We start from the raw sequence: 18,083 nt of genomic DNA on the forward strand, positions 1-18,083 counted from the left end.
CCAAGTGGATCAAGGACTTGGATGTTAGACCAGAAGCTATCAGATACTTAGAGGAAAATATTGGAAGAACTTTTTTCCACATAAATTTTAAAGACATTTTCAATGAAATGAATCCAATTACAAGGAAGACTAAGGCAAGTATAAACCTATGGGACTACATCAAATTAAAAAGCTTCTTCACAGCAAAAGAAACCACTACCCAAACCAAGAGACCCCTCACAGAATGGGAGGAGATCTTTACATGCCATACATCAGATAAGAGTTTAATAACCAACATATATAAAGAGCTTGCCAGACTCAACAAGACAACAAATAACCCCATCCAAAAACGGGGAGAGGACTTGGACAGAATATTCACCACAGAAGAGATCCAAAAGGCTGAGAAACACATGAAAAAATGCTCCAAGTCTCTGATTGTCAGAGAAATGCAAATCAAGACAACAATGAGATATCACTTCACTCCTGTGAGAATGTCATACATCAGAAAAGGTAACAGCAGCAAATGCTGGAGAGGGTGTGGGGTCAAAGGAACCCTCCTGCACTGCTGGTGGGAATGTCATTTGGCCCAACCTCTGTGGAGAACAGTCTGGAGAACTCTCAGAAGGCTAGAAATGGACTTACCCTATAACCCTGCAATTCCCCTCCTGGGGATATATCCTAAGGAACCCAACACATCCATCCAAAAAGATCTGTGTACACATATGTTCTTGGCAGCACAATTTGTAATAGCCAAAACCTGGAAGCAACCCAGGTGTCCAACAACAGATGAGTGACTGAGCAAGTTGTGGTCTATATACACAATAGAATACTACTCAGCTGTAAAAAATGGTGACTTCACCGTTTTCAGCCGATCTTGGATGGACCTTGAAAAAATCATGTTGAGTGAAATAAGTCAGAAACAGATGAATATGGGATGATCTCACTCTCAGGCCAAAGTTGAAAAACAAGATTAGAAAAGAAAACACAAGTCGAACCTGAAATGGAATTGGAGTATTACACCAAAGTAAAAGACTCTGGGGTGGGTGGATGAGTGGGTGGGGAGAATACAGGTCCATGAAAGATGATGAATGACATAGTGGGGGTTGTATTGTTAAATGGGAATCTGGGGAATGTTATGCATGTACAAACTATTGTATTTACTGTTGATTGTAAAACATTAATCCCCCAATAAAGAAATAAATTATTAAAAAAAAGAAAACAATAAACTAAAAAAGAAAACAATAAACTAATTGTATCAATAAAAAAAAAGAAGGGTTCCTCTGTCCCCACAGCCTCTCCAACATTTGTTGCTGCTGTCCTTTTTGATGTATGCCATTCTCACAGGGGTGAGGTGGTATCTCAGTGTTGTCTTTATTTGCATTTCTCTTACAATCAGTGACCTGGAGCAATTTATCATGTGTTTGTTAGCCTTTTGGATCTCTTCTGTGGTGAATATTCATATCTTCTGCTCATTTTTGGATGGGCTCATTTGCTTTTTTGGTGCTAAGTTTGCTGAGCTCTTTGTTGATTTTGGTTATTAGTCTCTTGTCTAATGTATGGCATGTGAAGATGTTCTCCCAATATGTGAGGTGTCTCATTGTTTAGGTGATGGTTTCTTTGGCTGAGCAGAAGCTTTTCAATTTGATGTAGTCCCATTGACTTGTTTTTGTTTTAGTCTTCCTTGCAATTGAGTTTGTATCATCAAAGGTGTCCTTGAGGTTTAGGTGGGAAAGTGTTCCACTAATGTTTCCTCTAAGTATTTAATAATTTATGGTCTAATATCCAGGTCCTTGATCCATTTGGATTTGACTTTTGTTTCTGGTGAGGTAAAGTGGTCTAGTTTCATTCTTCTGCATGTTTCAACCCATTTTTCCGAGCACCATTTATTGAAGAGAGCCTCCCTTCTCCATTTAATACTTTGGGCCCCCTTATCAAAGATTAGATGTCCATAGGTGTGGGGGTTTAGTTCTGGGCTTTCAGTTCTGTTAAATAGAATTGTAAACGATAGATAGAGGAGATATCACAACTGACACCACAGAAATCCAGAAAATCATGTGAATTTTTTATGAAGAACTATACACCACCAAGCTAGAGAATCTGGATGAAATGGAAGAATTCATAGAAACATACACCCTTCCAAAACTGAGCCAAGAAGAACTACAAAACCTAAATGGGCCAATCACAGACAAAGATATCAAAACAGTTATTAATAATTTTCCCAACAACAAAAGTCCTGGACCAGATGGCATTACAAACAAATTCTGCAAAATATTCAGGATACAGTTAATACCTATACTACTTCTTTTTTTTCTTTTTACTTTTTATTTATAGAAAGGAAATACTGACAAAAACCATAGGATAAGAGGGGTACAATTCCACACAATTCCTACCATCAGAACTCTGTATCCCACCCCCCCCCGATTATCCCTCTATTATTTCCTATTATTTATCCCTCTATTATTATCCTATTATTTATCCCTCTGGGAGTGTGGACACAGTTATTATGGGGTGCAAAAGGTAGAAGGTCTGGCTTCTGTAATACCTATACTTCTAAAGCTCTTCCAAAAGATCGAAGAAATAGGAACACTCCCTTCCACCTTCTATGAAGCCAATATTACCCTGATACCAAAAGCAGATAGGGACAAAACAAAAAAGAAAAACTACAGACCAATATCTCTGATGAACATAGATGCCAAAATATTGAACAAGATCTTGGCCGACTGGATACAGCAGTATATCAAAAAGATTGTTCATCACGATTTATCCCAGGAATGCAAGGCTGGTTCACTATATGTAAATCAATCAATGTCATTCACCACATCAATAAAAGCAAAACCAAAAACTACATGATTATCTCAATAGATGCAGAGAAAGCCTTTGACAAAATCCAAAACCCATTCATGCTAAAAAAAAACTACAAAAAAAGGGAATAGATGGAAAATTCCACAAGATAATGGAGTCCGTATATAGCAAACCTACAGCCAACATCATACTCAATGGACAGAAGCTGAAAGCTGTCTCCCTCAGATCAGGGACTAGACAGGGCTGTCCATTATCACCATTACTCTTCAACACAGTATTGGAAGTTCTTGCCATAGCAATCAGGCAAGAGAAAGAAATCAAAGGAATACAGATTGGAAGGGAAGAAGTCAAGCTCTCACTATTTGCAGATGATATATACATAGAAAAACCTAAAGAATCCAGCAGAAAGCTACTGGAAGTTATTAGGCAATATAGCAAGGTATCAGGCTACAAAATCAATGTACAAAAATCAGTGGCATTTCTTTATGCAAACACTAAATCTGAAGAAGATGACATCCAGAAATCATTCCCATTCACTGTTACAGCAAAACCAATCAAATACCTAGGAATAAACCTGACCAAAGAAGTGAAAGACTTGTATACTGAAAACTATGAGTCACTAGTCAAGGAAATACAAACTGATACCAAGAAATGGAAAGACATCCTATGCTCATGGATTGGAAGAATTAATATCATCAAAATGAATATTCTCCCCAGAGCCATATACAAATTTAATGCGATACCCATGAAAGTTCCACCAAGCTTCTTCAAGAGAATAGAACAAAAATTACAGTCATTTATCTGGAGCCAGAAAATACCTAGAGTCGCCAAAACCATCTTGAGGAAAAGAAACAGAAATGGAGGCATCACACTAAAAAAAATCTCAAACTATATTATAAGGTCATCATCATCATCAAAACAGCCTGGTATTGGAACAAAAATAGTGCTGACACTGAGCCTCAACAACATCCCTGAAGGCAATGGGGTGGAGGAGAGAGAGAGAGAGAGAGAGAGAGAGAGAGAGAGCCCTGCAGCACTGCTTCACTTCCCATGAAGCTTGCTCCCTTCTGGTGGGGACCAGGGACTTGAACTCAGGCTCTTGCACATTGTAACATGTGCACTCAACCAGGATTGCTACCACCCGGCCTTATTGTGGTTTCTTAATGTATTCTGAGAGCACAAATACTAACCTAGAGGACTCTAACTAAGCCTAAAAAGGGTCTTCCTACCCTGATAATAAATCACTTATGAGACAGACTGGGAGTATGGATCGACCTGTCAACACCCATGTTCAGCGGGGAAGCAATTACAGAAGCCAGACCTTCCACCTTCTGCATCCCACAATGACCCTGGGTCCATGCTCCCAGAGGGATAAAGAATAGGAAAGCTGTCAGGGGAGGGGATGGGATACGGAGTTCTGGTGGTGGGAATTGTGTGGAGTTGTACCCCTCTTATCCTATGGTTTTGTCAGTGTTTCCATTTTATAAAAAAAAAATAAATAAATTAACAGTTGAGTTTCAGACAACTATGAACTTCTTTGCCTAAGCCCCAAATGCATAGAGACATCTCTCTTCCCCACTCTATCTCCCTTTTCCCTCTTGATTTCTTTGTCTCTATGCAATACATTTTTACAGATTTAAAAAAAAAAGAAATCACATGTTAAATCTTCCTGAGGGAAAACTCATTCAATCTTAACTATTTCCAGTATGATAAATGCTATATCTTCAAGGGTATTACAAGGGAATTAAAAGTGTTTAAAAGTTCTTGCTTGTATTGAACTGAAATATGCCTACCTGTATTTCAGAATCCATACATTTGTACCTACCTCTAAGGAGCAGCCCTTAGCAGTAGTCAGTTTCCTTTTTCCTTTTTTTTTTTTTTTTTGCCTCCAGGGTTATTGCTGGGGCTCGGTGCCTGCACTATAAATCCATTGCTCCTGGAGGCTATTTTTCCCTTTTGTTGCCCTTGTTGTTTATCGTTGTTATTATTGTTGTTACTGCTGTCATTGTTGTTGGATAGGACAGAGAGAAATGAAGAGAGGTGGGGAAGACAGAGAGGGGGAGAGAAAGACACCTGCAGACCTGCTTCACCCCCTGTAGGTGTGGACCCGGATGCTCAAATCGGGATCCTTATGCTGGTCCTTGTGCTTTGCGCCATGTGCGCTTAACCCGCTACGCTACCGCCCAATTCCCCCTTTTTCCTTTATCTTTCTTCTGTTTTTCTTTTAAAGGAAGCTTTTATAGAGTCTTTATTATCAAATCAAGCCCATATTGCTCTAATTGAAATTTAAACTTAAAGAATTAAAATTTTTCTTGTTTTCTATTGGGCCTTATAAGACACAGGCAGTTATAAAAGCATATTTAGGTCTGGAAAAAAGATTTCACTTGGACAGTGTGCAATCTTTGGTATATGTGTGACCCAGGCTTTCAGTTTCACTCTGTCCTGTCAAATAAAGTAGGGAAAAAAAAACCAAAACAAAAAAAAAATGGCTGCTGGGAGTGATTGTTGTACAGGCAATGAACCCCAGAGACAATCCTGGTGGCAATAAAAAAAATGCTTTGAACTGAAGATATCACAGCAATTTCTTTTCCTTTTAAAAAATATATATATATTTAACTTATTTATTATTGAGTAGAGATAGAGAGAAAGTAGGAAGGGAGAGAAACAGTGAGACACCTGCAGCCCTGCTTCACCACTCAGGATTCTTTTCCCTGCAGGTGGGGAGCAGGGCCTTGAACCTGTGTCCTTAATCAGGTGCACTTAATTAGGCACACCACCTCCTGGCCCCCCACAATAATTTCTATTCCTCCATTTCATCTTTTTCTATTTCTCTTTTCTCCAGATATTCCAGGTATTCTTAAAAAGTCTTCTTTAACTCCAAATCTTTAGTCTTTAGGTTCATGATTAGTCAACAAATTATATGGCTCTATATGTTAACTATTTTTTCAGCCGCCAGTTTCCAGATGCTGCCATGATGCCAATCTGACTTTCCTGGGCAGATGACCCCACCATGTGTCTTGGAGCCCTGCTTACCTAGAGCCCCACCTCACTAGGGAAAGAGAGAGACAGGCTGGGAGTATGGATCGACCTGCTAACACCCATGTTCAGCGGGGAAGCAATTACAGAAGCCAGACCTTCTGTCATGCTGTGCCACGGAGAAGAGAGAGAGGAGGTCCGGAGCGAAGAGGAAACACAAATCTTTATTTGCACTGGCACCTCAGAGTTGGGTGCGAGAGAAGCAGCTTGGGCCTCGTGGAGGTAGTGAAAATGGCCTTTACGCAGTTTCCTGCGTCTAAACACCGAAGTGAAGCGCTGGCAAGAGAGAACGAGGTGCGGAAGAAAGGCTTTTATGGGAGCAGCTCTCCCGAGAATGGGAAGGGGGAGGAGTAGCCACAGCACTCCAGGGTAGGATGATAACTCTCGAGAGAATGGGAAGGGGGAGGAGTAGCCACAGCACTCCAGGGTAGGATAATAACTCTCGAGACAATGGGAAGGGGGAGGAGTAGCCACAGCACTCCAGGGTAGGATAATAACTCTCGAGAGAATGGGAAGGGGGAGGAGTAGCCACAGCACTCCAGGGTAGGATGATAACTCTCGAGAGAATGGGAAGGGGGAGGAGTAGCCACAGCACTCCAGGGTAGGATAATAACTCTCGAGAGAATGGGAAGGGGGAGGAGCAACCAGAGCACCGCAACCATGGGGGGGGGAAGGATAGACAATGCCCTGAGGGCACAACATGGCGGAACAGGTGCTCCGAGAATGTCCCAACTCTTGCGGGAACTAGCAGTAGCCCGAGGGGACAACATGGCAGATGTGACTGCGTCTGCACAATTTCCCAGCAACCTTCTGCCTTCTGCATCCCACAATGACCCTAGGTTCATACTCCCAGAGGGATAGAGAATGGGAAAGCTGTCAGGGGAGGGGATGGGATATGGAGTTCTAGTGGTGGGAATTGTGTGGAGTTGTACCCCTCTTATCCTATGGTTTTGTCAGTGTTTCCTTTTTATAAATAAAAATTAAAGAAAAGTCTTCTTTATCCCATTTCCTCCTATTCTCGTTCTCTTTCCTTGCCACATTCTGTCTTGTGTGTCCTATAAACTACTAATTCCCTTTTGTGATTTTCCTTGCCAATAATATCCTTCAGATCTATCCATCGTAATTAAAAGTGATTATTTCCTTTTTGTTGCCCTCTTTTTATTGTTGTTGTAGTTATTATTGTTATTGATGTCATTGTTGTTGGATAAGACAGAGAGTAATGGAGAGAGGAGGGGAAGACAGAGAGGGGAGAGAAAGACAGACACCTGCAGACCTGCTTCACTGCCTGTGAAGTGACTCCCCTGCAGGTGGGGAGCCGGGGGCTGGAACCGGGATCCTTACTTCAGTCCTTGCGCTTTGCGCCATGTGCACTTAAACCACTGTGCTACCGCCCGACTCCCTATTAAAAGTGATTATTAATGTTAGCACATACTCCTGGATTCATGTTTGTTTGTATGTTTTGTGTGTGTATTTCCACCAGGGCTGTCGCTGGGGTTTGGTGCCTGCATAAGGAATTCACTGCTCCTGGTGGCCATTCCCCCACCCCACCTTTTATTTTGTTACTTATTTCGAAGAGAAAAGTACACACACACACACACACACACACACACACACACACACACACACACACATCTGTAGTGCTGCTTCACTGCTCATGAAGCTTTCTCTGTATATGATTTCTGGGGGGCTTGAACTTGTGTCCTTGCACATAGTAATGTGTGTACTTTATCAGGTGTGCCATTACCCCCTCCCTGGTTTGCTTTGTTTTGGTGAAGAACTATATTCCAGAGTGGGCTTAGTGCTAGGTCACACTCTAATGAAAACCCAAAGGAGGTTGACTATTGAGTAGAAAAGATAAAATAAAAAAACAAGTAGTTGGAGTTTTAAGTCCATACTTGGCTGCCCCTCCTGTTTCCCTGTTTACCAGAACCAGAATTAACTCTGAGTAGGAGAGTGATATTTTATCTTTCAACTCCCACTCGCTATTTAGCCATTTATGAGGTCCCAAGTTCAAAATAATTTGTAATGATTACAAACTCTTCTTTGCTCTTTATTAGCATCCATAAAGGAATCTTGTATCTGATGGATGAGTAGCATGTATGGGTACCAATATCTGAATTTAAATTTTTTCACTTGTTTCCAGAATGAATTCTTAGACAAGATCTTAAATGCTTAACTTCTTGGTGGTTATTTCCATAAGTAATCCTTTAGTAAAATCCTGTTCATACTGTGGTATAGAATCAATGAAAGCTAACTCTCCCTGGTCTCTTTTTCTCTTATCTCACAAGATAGCCAGAATTTATCAGCATTCTTTAAATTGTTTCAGGTCTTTTCAGAAAAGTGATCTGAAAGAGTGAATGAAAACCAGTTGGTACAAGTTATGACTTTTAGGTAAAAAAAACAAAACAAAAAACAAACAAAAAAACCAGATTAAATTGTCAGCTGTAAGAGTAAGAAGGCTGAGTTGGGCAGTAGTACAGAGGGTTAAGCGCACGTGGCACTAAGCGCAAGGACCAGCATAAGGATCCCGGTTCGAGCCCCCAGTTCGAGCTCCTGGCTCCACCTGCAGGGGAGTCACTTCACAGGTGGTGAAGCAGGTCTGCAGGTGTCTGCCTTTCTCTCCCCTTCTCTGTCTTCTCCTCCTCTTTCCATTTCTGTCTGTCCTGTCAATAATGACAATGACAATAACTACAACAATAAAACAAGGGCAACAAGAGGGAATAAATAAATAAATATTAAAAAAAGAGTGAGAAGGCCTTCCACAGTGATAACTGACCTTTTTCCTTTTAAGCTGTAACAGGAAATAGTCTTGTCATTTTTTACCAACAAGGGAAAATATTACTCCTTAACAGGAAACAGGATATTTTGTTGGTTGCTATCCCATGGTGATCATTAAAATTCATATTTGATGATAGGTCTCAGAATTCTAGGGTTGTAAGAAAGCCTTTGGATTATATGGTCCATTTCCATAACAGTCTTTTTTATCCATTGACCCTTAGACATTAAGAATCTAGGTCTGCTTTTGGCCACCTCCTCACCATATAAAGTGGTATTATCTCCACAAGAGTTGATAGTTTTAATTTCTTCTTTTAGAAGCAGAATATGTTCTTAAAAAGAAAATAAGATGTTTTTACTTATTTCATGTGTGAGAGGAGAAAGGCTGAAAGAGGTCAAAGCACCACTGCAGAATAAGTGATGGTAACAATCAGATCTGGAACCCTATGCATGCAAGACCAGGGGCCTACCACCAGTCCACCAGTCCACTTCTCTGGTGACCAGAAAATAATCTTTTTTTTTTTTCCTCCAGGGTTATTGCTGGGGCTCAGTGCCTCCACTATGAATCCACTGCTCCTGGAGGCCATTTCCCCCTCTTTTGTTGCCCTTGTTGTTGTAGCCTTGTTGTGGTTATTATTGTTGTTGATGTCATTCGTTGTTGGATAGGACAGAGAGAAATGGAGAGAGGAGGGGAAGACAGAGAGGGGGAGAGAAAGACAGACACCTGCAGACCTGCTTCACCGCCTGTGAAGCGACTCCCCTGCAGGTGGGGAGCCGGGAGCTCGAACCGGGATCCTTCTGCCGGTCCTTGTGCTTTGCACCACGTGCGCTTAACCCTGTGTGCTTAACCCCCTGCGCTACTGCCTGACTCCCCAGAAAATAACCTTTTATTATTTTTATTATCACCGCCAGGGTTAATGCCGGAGTTCAAGTGGAATTCTAGCATCTTCTCAATTTCTCTTTTTACTATCAAATAAAATGGGAGAAAAAAACAGCTACCAGGATTCCTTGTGCAGGCACTTGCTTCAACCTCTCTCAGCCTGGCAGCTGTTTTTTTTTTTTCTTTTTTTCCCCCTCTTTATTTTATTTGATAGTAAAATAAGAAATTAAGAGGGGGAAAAACAACTGCACCACCCCCACCCCTTTCACTTTCCCTCTCTCTTTATCAACAAAATAAAGAAAAAAATAAAAAGGAAAAAAGGCTGCCAGGATCAGTGATTTCTGGCTGTCTCTATCAAGTAAATATAGTAAAAAAAAATTTAAAAAAGAAGTTATGAGACAGGATGGGGGTGATAGCATAATGGTTATGCAAAATGACTGTTATGCCTGAGGCTCCAAAGTCCCAGGTCCAATCCCCTGCACCATCATAAGCCATAGCTGAATAGTGCTCTGATCGCTTATCTCTCCCTGTATTTCCATCACATTAAAAAAAAAAAGATATTATGGGACTATACATAATGGAGTATTACTTGGCAATTAAAAAGATGTTATTGTATCTTTGGGGGCCAAATAAATAAAACTGGAGATGATTATGCTTAGTGAAGTAAGGAATGAAAGACAACTGTTGGTATGCTTCTAATTCTACTTCTAAAAACCTCTTCTGTTTCATTTGGTTTAATCCCCCCTGCTTAACACTGCATTCTATTTACATAACCACTGTTAACAAGCACCACCCTCCCTCCAGGGCATTGGTGGTTCAGTGGTAGAATTCTTGCCTGCTCTGCCCCCTCTCCTTGTCACACCCTGATTTTTACCAGTCACTTTTCTTTCCATCCTCTCTACGTCACATCCTGTTCACACCCTATTTGGAAAGTATATATAAGGACAGCATTGTTTGTTTTTAGTCTAGTTAGTTTTAGTTTTAGTTTAGCTTGGCTTAGATTGTGCTGTGTCCTGCATGAATAAAATACTGCCTACAGCTCAACCATGAGTCCCTGGTCGTCTGTCTCCCATCAGTGAAGCTCAGCCCGACAGACAACTACCAATTATATCATTCACATGCTGAATGTATATAATTGAAACATGTGAAATTGCTCCCCAGCACCTATTTCCAAAAAACTAGTCTCAAGACTTTGGGAGAACTACGATGGTTGTTTTTGAGGTGTGTGGATATAAGTACTGAATTTTTGTGATAGGAGTAGTGTGGAAATACATATATATATATGTCCTTATGATCTTGCAAATGGCTAGCAACAGTAACTTTAAAAAGGAGTGTGTGTCTACAGTATGGTATAATACAGTGTATGAGTTTGTAGTTCTTTGCATATAAAAGGAACTTAACAGGAGTTGGGTGGTAGTGCACCGGGTTAAGTGCAGGTGGCGCAAAGCACAAGGACCGGCTGGCATAAGGATCCCGGGTCTAGCCCCCGGCTCCCCACCTGCAGGGGAGTCACTTTACAAGCGGTGAAGCAGGTCTGCAGGTGTCTGACTTTCTCTTCCCCTTCTGTCTTCCCTGCCTCTCTACATTTCTCTGTCCTATCCAACAACAATGACATCAATAATAACTACAACAATAAAACAACAAGGGCAACAAAAGGGAATAAATAAATAAATATTTTTTTTGAAAAAAGGAACTTTACTAACTTGCCATTAATGGAACATATCCCTCAAATCAAATATTCTTCAATGACAATTATAAGGGTGGGTGAAGGAGGAAGGAAAAGGAGGATTGAGAGGTATATCGGCTAACTGCAATCTATTGACCTGTCTTAAATCCTGGTTTGAGCAAAACAATGGTAAAAATATACATTTGAGACCACTGAGTAATTTGAACATGGACTGGGTAGTAAATGATTAATAGTTTTATTAGATATCATTGTATTGGGGTTACATTAAAATTTATTTTCTGTTGGAGATGAAAACTTAAATAGTTAGATTTGAAATGACAATATATTTGGGATTTGCTTTAAAACATTTTAGAGGGGCTGAGAAAGTGGTAGTGGTAGTGTATAGAGCATGAAGCCCCACATTTGATCTCTGGCACCACATATGCCAGAGCTAAGCAGTGTTCTCTTGCCTCTCTCATAGTAAAAGTAAAAATAAAATAAAAAGGTAAAGTAAAATGAAATATGCCAGGAAAATACAATAAAGCAAGACAGATGATAAAATGGATGAATTCCTTGCTTTTTTTTAAACAAGAGTACTGCTCAGTTTGAACCTGGGATCTCGGAGCCTCAGGCATGAGTCTGTTTGCATAACCATTATGTTGTCTACCCTGCCCTAAAATGGACAGATCCTTTTTTTTTCATTTATTGAGGGATTAATGGTTTACAGTCTACAGTAAAATACAGTAGTTTGTGCATCTGTAACCTTTCTCACTTTTCCACTTACCTCTCTAGCCCCCCACCTAGATCCTCCTCCACCATCAAGTTCTAGGACCTGATTCCACCTCCCCTCCCCAGAGTCTTACTTTGGTACAATACACCAACAACTGGACAAATTCTAATAATTATTGGAGTTATGCAATGAAGATTCATTAGATTACTTACTTTAATTTTGTGTATGTTTGAAAATTTCCCAGAATACAAAGGTTTTCTTTTAAGAACTAACAATTCATTATTCTACTAACAGAGACAAAAATATTACCCAATCTGGGTCTTGTTTGTTTGACTCAGTGATGAAATAATTCAACAGCTAACCACTAAATTAAAAAATTGCAATGATTATTTTTTTCTGTATGTGCTTTGAAACTGTCTCTTATGTAACTTTTTAAAAAGTTTTTTTAATATTTATTCATTTATTTTCCCTTTTGTTGCCCTTGTTGTTTTCATCGTTGTAATTATTATTATTGTTGTTATTGATGTCGTCGTTGTTGTTGGATAGGACAGAGAGAAATGGAGAGAGGAAGGAAAGACAGAGAGGGGGAGAGAAAGACAGACACCTGCAGACCTGCTTCACCGCTTGTGAAGTGACTCCCCTGCAGGTGGGAAGCTGGGGGTTCGAACCGGGATCCATACGCTGGTCCTTGTGCTTAGCGCCACCTGCGCTTAACCCGCTGCACTACTGTCGGACTTCCTCACTTAACTTTTTAAAAGGTATTATTAAGTATTTTTATGAGAGCCAGAGAGCACCATTCCGTTTTAGCATATGCAGTCTTGGGGACTAGAAACTGGGCCCTGAGGCTGCAAGTCCTATTTTACTCTAATCAATGAGTTAGCTCCCTGGCCCACAGCTATCTCATTTAATAATAACTGTAAAGTAGATTTTATCATCCTTTTAATGCAGTTGATGAAACTGAGATTCAGAGAGTATAATAAACTGTGTAAGACTAATAGAATTCAGAGTGATAGATTCTGAGGTTTGGACTCAGGCCTGTCTAATCTAAAACCTATACTTATGCGCTGCCGCCTTCTCTCTCAAGCTGTCTGTAGCCAATTCAGTGGGCTGAGCGTGTGTCTCTTAAACAAGACTATGTCACCCCTTTGATGAAGACCTTCAGAAACATCCCACTTTGCATAGAGTAAAATTCAGAATGTAACAGGCTCTGCAGAGCTCTTCATGATCGCCTTCCTGCCACCCCTTCTCACCTCCTTCAAAGCTCACCACTGCTTGCTCCCCTGCAGCCATTCTAAGTGTAGGAACATCCCACCTGCATCCTCCACTTGGTGTTCCCTTAGCCTCAAATGCTCTTTCCCAATATATATTTCTCTTCACTCCCACATTCTGTCAGTCTTTGCTCAGAGGTGACTTCAGGGACCAGCTTTCAACTTTCTAGGGATAGAAAATCACACCTTGGGGGCTGGGCGGTAGGGCAGTGGTTAAAGGCACATGGTGCGAAGCACAAAGACTGGAGCTTAAGGATCCCTGTTGGAGCCCCTGGCTCTCCACCTCAGTGGGGGTCTGTTCGCAGCAGGTCTGCAGGTGTCTGTTCCTTCCCCTCACCCGACCCCGATTTCTCTCTGTCCTATGCAACAAAATGGAAAAAATGACCACCCCGGAGGCAAAAAAAAAAAAAAAAAAAAAGAATAGCACCTCCATGAAGTTCTCTCTTCCTCTTTACTCTTTTTCCTTTTTCTTAATTATGCTTATCAAACTATCTGACATAATTATGTACTTTGCTTCCCCTCAGTGGAATGTAAACTCAACGAAGACAGGAACTCTGTTCATCTGTTCACTACTGTTTGCTTGGAACAATGTCTGACCACACAGCAGTTACTCGGCAATATCTGCTGAATCATTAAGTGACTTTAAACTTTACTACCCAAATGGTCTGAATCATCTGGTCATGTACATCATACCCAATCTGGGCAATTTGTGAGACTGAAATAGAGTCTTTATTAAGACCAGCAGCACTTTTTCATATTCTGTTTTATGGTGTTGACATAGTGGGAAGGTTAGCATTCCAGAGCCACCATTTCCTGGCAGTCTAGTCTATGAGCGAGCATCTTAACTCTTTAGTTTTAGTCTTTCCATGTGTAAAATGAGATAATATTATTAGATAATTACATAATTATTAGGTACTTATATAGAGTAGTGAGGAAGCTGTCCAGTTCAAGTTTCTGTTGTATGGTAAATCAAAGTTTCTTCCTCAGCTCCAAAAACTTTCCTTGCTTTCATAACTCCAGTCATCTGATCAGGCAGCCAAAAGCTCTGAACTGTCTTTGGCTAGAAACTGAGGATTTATTAAAGCCACTGTGCTCTCCCTCTTGTTTGAGCATGTAGATGACATAGAATAACCCTTCTACTTATTGAGTTAGCTTTCCCAGTGTTGTTTATGCTGCCAGATGATCACTTTCCAATTTGATAAAAATCACTTCATAATGGGGATTATAATACAAAAATGAAGGTGGTCTTTTTTGGATCTGTCATTTTTTTTTTTAAACAAAAACCTCCAGTGTGCCAAAAGCCATACAAAGACTTTACTGTTGTTATAAATTTCTGGGACTTATAAATTAGCTATTGTTATGGCATAACCTTAAAACATTAAAAGATTCTAGCTTGCAGGTAAAAAATAATTAAAAAAGAGATCAAAAGTATGGATACATTGGTGAGAAAAAAAATTAATCCCATGTAGTGTTTTTCTCAAGTTTGAGTGGAAAGTGGTGTAACCACAGGAATGTACACTAACAAAAGCAATAAGCTAATTAAATAACAAACACATGTTGTATTGTCTGGGTGTTGATGCTTGAAGGTCATGTCTTTGTTTACAACAGTAGAGGAAATTTATTAGGGTGGATTACTCGACAGGAATCTTTTTGCCCTACAAGTTATGCATAGGCTAAAAGAACCATAAAGAACCTTAAAGAAGAGAAACCTCTGTAATATACAGTTTTTACTTATTACCTTATGGTATGTAGCTCATAGGCCCTTGGGAAGACAATGGAGAAGAGGAAGAAAATGCTCCTTGGCCATTAAACTGGAAATTCATATTCAAGTCAGGTGGCTGTGGGAGACTGAGACTTGTGTAGATTTCTGGGATTTAATACCAAACAGAGCAGAAGGCAAATGAGCTCTGTGCCATGTGATACCTTTCCCTCTGTCGTCTGTAAACACACGGAGCGACAGTCATAAAGCTCAAAGGTGGGTCTGACACATGGAGCTGGGCTTCCTGGTCACTTTATCTCTGTCTTGGCATTTGGTCTATGTTTACAGTCTAAATAACAGACTGTCATGAAGCAAAGGAAAAGAAGTAAAAAATGATAGTAACATAAAAAAGGAACTGTTTCCTCTTGAGTTTTTTTTTTGTGTGTGTGTGTGTTTCTTTTTCAGGACTGGGAGTAGAGGTTATCGTTGGACTCAGCTGGACTGAGCCTGCCTTTGGTTCATCTGTGGCCCAGGTTTGCTCCATTCAGCAGGCCACACCAGTTGCACAGCTTTGCACCATAGCTAGGGAGGGCAGTGAGGACTGTGCAAAGTGTGTGAGCAGTCATCCTTTCAGGGAAACCAGTGGAGACTAGTGGTAATATCTGGGCTCCAAGAGCTTGTCGGACCTGGGTATTAAAAAGGCATTCAGTGTAAATCTATTTGGGGAGAATTAAGAAATACTTGGGGCTAATTTTGCTCATGTGTCTGTGTTCTATCTGGGATGTTAGCACGGATGGGAGTTGTAGGGCAAAAGGGCAAGAACTCATTCAGAGATATGAAGCTAAATGAGAGCCACTGGGCCCATGTCCTGCCTCAGAGACTAAGCGACAGCTAGCAGCTTTGAGTGACTTTGATGTGCTCCTCTAGCTGGCTTTCCTACAATAACGTGTTAGGGTTCTTATTCAAGTTTAAGTCAAAAGGGTTAAAAAATTTTAATTGGGGAGTCGGGCTGTAGCGCAGCGGGTTAAGCGCAGGTGGTGCTAAGTTCAAGGACCGGCATCAGGATCCCGGTTCGAACCCCGGCTCCCCACCTGCAGGGGAGTCGCTTCACAAGCGGTAAAGCAGGTCTGCAGGTGTCTGTCTTTCTCTCCCCCTCTCTGTCTTCCCCTCCTTTCTCCATTTTCTCTCTGTCCTATCCAACAACAACGACATCAATAATAACTACAACAATAAAACAACAAGGGCAACAAAAGGGAATAAATAAATAAATAATAAAAATAATTAAAAAAAATTTTTAATTGGAGATAAATTTATGGCTGTGAGCATGTATTCTATAACGAACTCACCTCCCTGGCCTGATTTAGTTATTCATATGTGAGTTAGACATAACATATGGAGTGAAAGAAAGACATTCGAAGCACTAGTCTACCGTCCATGGGGTTCTGACGAGTTTTGAACCCAAGGCCTCATCTACCACTGAGCCACTTTAATTGTCTCTCAAAAAAGGGGTTTGTTTGTTTGTTTGATGAAATGACTCACCTGGTAGAAATGGTGATTGGAGACATTGGAGACATGGCTTTATATTGAAGTCTCTAACCAATGGCTTTCAAATAATGTGCAAACAATAGAAAGAAAAAGAAAAAGAGAAAAAAGCAGACATGCAGCCCAGGAAGTGGCTAAGTTCTCAACTTGAAAGCAAGCTATCAAGTACCCTGGCACTGCACATGCCATATTATTGCTTTTGTCCTCTCTCTCTCTCTCTCTGTCCTATTTTCCCTTTCATGTCCTTGTCAACAAATAATCAACTGAAGTCTTTAGAATGGCACGGAGATGCAATAGAACCTAGGAGTGGACTTTAAGAGCTGATGTATCCTTTTTACAAGGGGAATTTCCAGTGAGCACCCAGCCAAAGGCAGTACTATGGGGTTCAGGGAAACGAATGTTTACTAACTGTTAGTAACCAGGAAGAGTTAGCATTTTCAAGTTGTGCCAAATTCCGTTCTTTGTCAACAGTGCAAACCAGAATGAATGCAGAATATTTGTTTCCTCCTTGTCTTTTACATTTGAAGACTGATGCCATTACTTCCAAATTCCTGGTTTTATGATTTTTCTCCATCTCCCCATAACAATCTGACAGCTAGAGCATGTTTGACTAGCAGACAGCAGGAAAATACAATACAGAGCAGCTGAGAATGTGCTTGTTAAGGATAAACATCATGAGCCTGTGAAATAAACAAGGGAAATCCTAGCATACAATGACATCTCTTTTTTTTTTTTTTCCTTTTGCCTCCAGAGTTAATTGCTGGAGTTTGGTGCCTGCACTACAAATCCACTGCTCCTGGAGACCATTTTTCTGATTTTGTTTCCCTGTTGTTAGTGGTCTTATTGTTGTTATTGCAGATAGGACAGAGAAATCTTGATAGGCAGGGAAGGCAGAGAGGGGGAGAGAAAGATAGACACCTGTAGACCTGCTTCTCTGCCTGTGAAGCAACCCCCTGCAGGTGGGGAGCCGGGGCTCGAACCAGGGTCCTTACTCCAGTCCTTGTGTTTCGTGCCATGTGCGCTTAACCTGCTGTGCTACTGCCTGGCCCTTGACATCTCATTTTTAATTATAACTTATTTCAAGTAATCATTTTAAATCATATTTATTATATAGTTATGTAATGAGAATTATACCCTGTAAATTAGTATTCTTTTACATTTTTTATTAGTAGTCATTAAACATTGGTTTATACACATATGTTCTTCACTGAAGAGAACTTTTATCCTTCTAGAAAGTAATTTTTTTAATGAGGGCACAATTTATTTTATTTACTTATTTATTACTATTATTATTTTTACCAGCTCACCTCTGTTTATGGTAGTGTGGGGGATTGAACCTGGGACTTTGGAGCCTCAGCCAGGGGAGTCTCTTTGCATAACCATTATGCTATCTACCCCCCCTCAAATAATTATTTTTTATTATTATCTTTATTTATTTATTGGATAGAGACGGTCAGAAATTGAGAGGGGAGAGGGAGATAGGGTGGGAGAGAGACAGAGAGACACCTGCAGCACTGTTTCACCCCTTGCAAAGCTTTTCCCCTGCAGCAAGGACTGGGTGCTTGAACCTGGATCCTTGCGCATTGTAACATGTGCACTCACCAGGTGCACCACCTCCTAGCCCTCTCAAATAATTCTTGTCCTCAAGAAACAGCACTGGCTCATCTTCCTATAGAGCTGTGAAGTTCAGATGTGAAAATACAGGA

This window comes from Erinaceus europaeus, chromosome 7 (genome assembly GCF_950295315.1).
Source record: "Erinaceus europaeus chromosome 7, mEriEur2.1, whole genome shotgun sequence".
Taxonomy (NCBI): Eukaryota; Metazoa; Chordata; class Mammalia; order Eulipotyphla; family Erinaceidae; genus Erinaceus; species Erinaceus europaeus.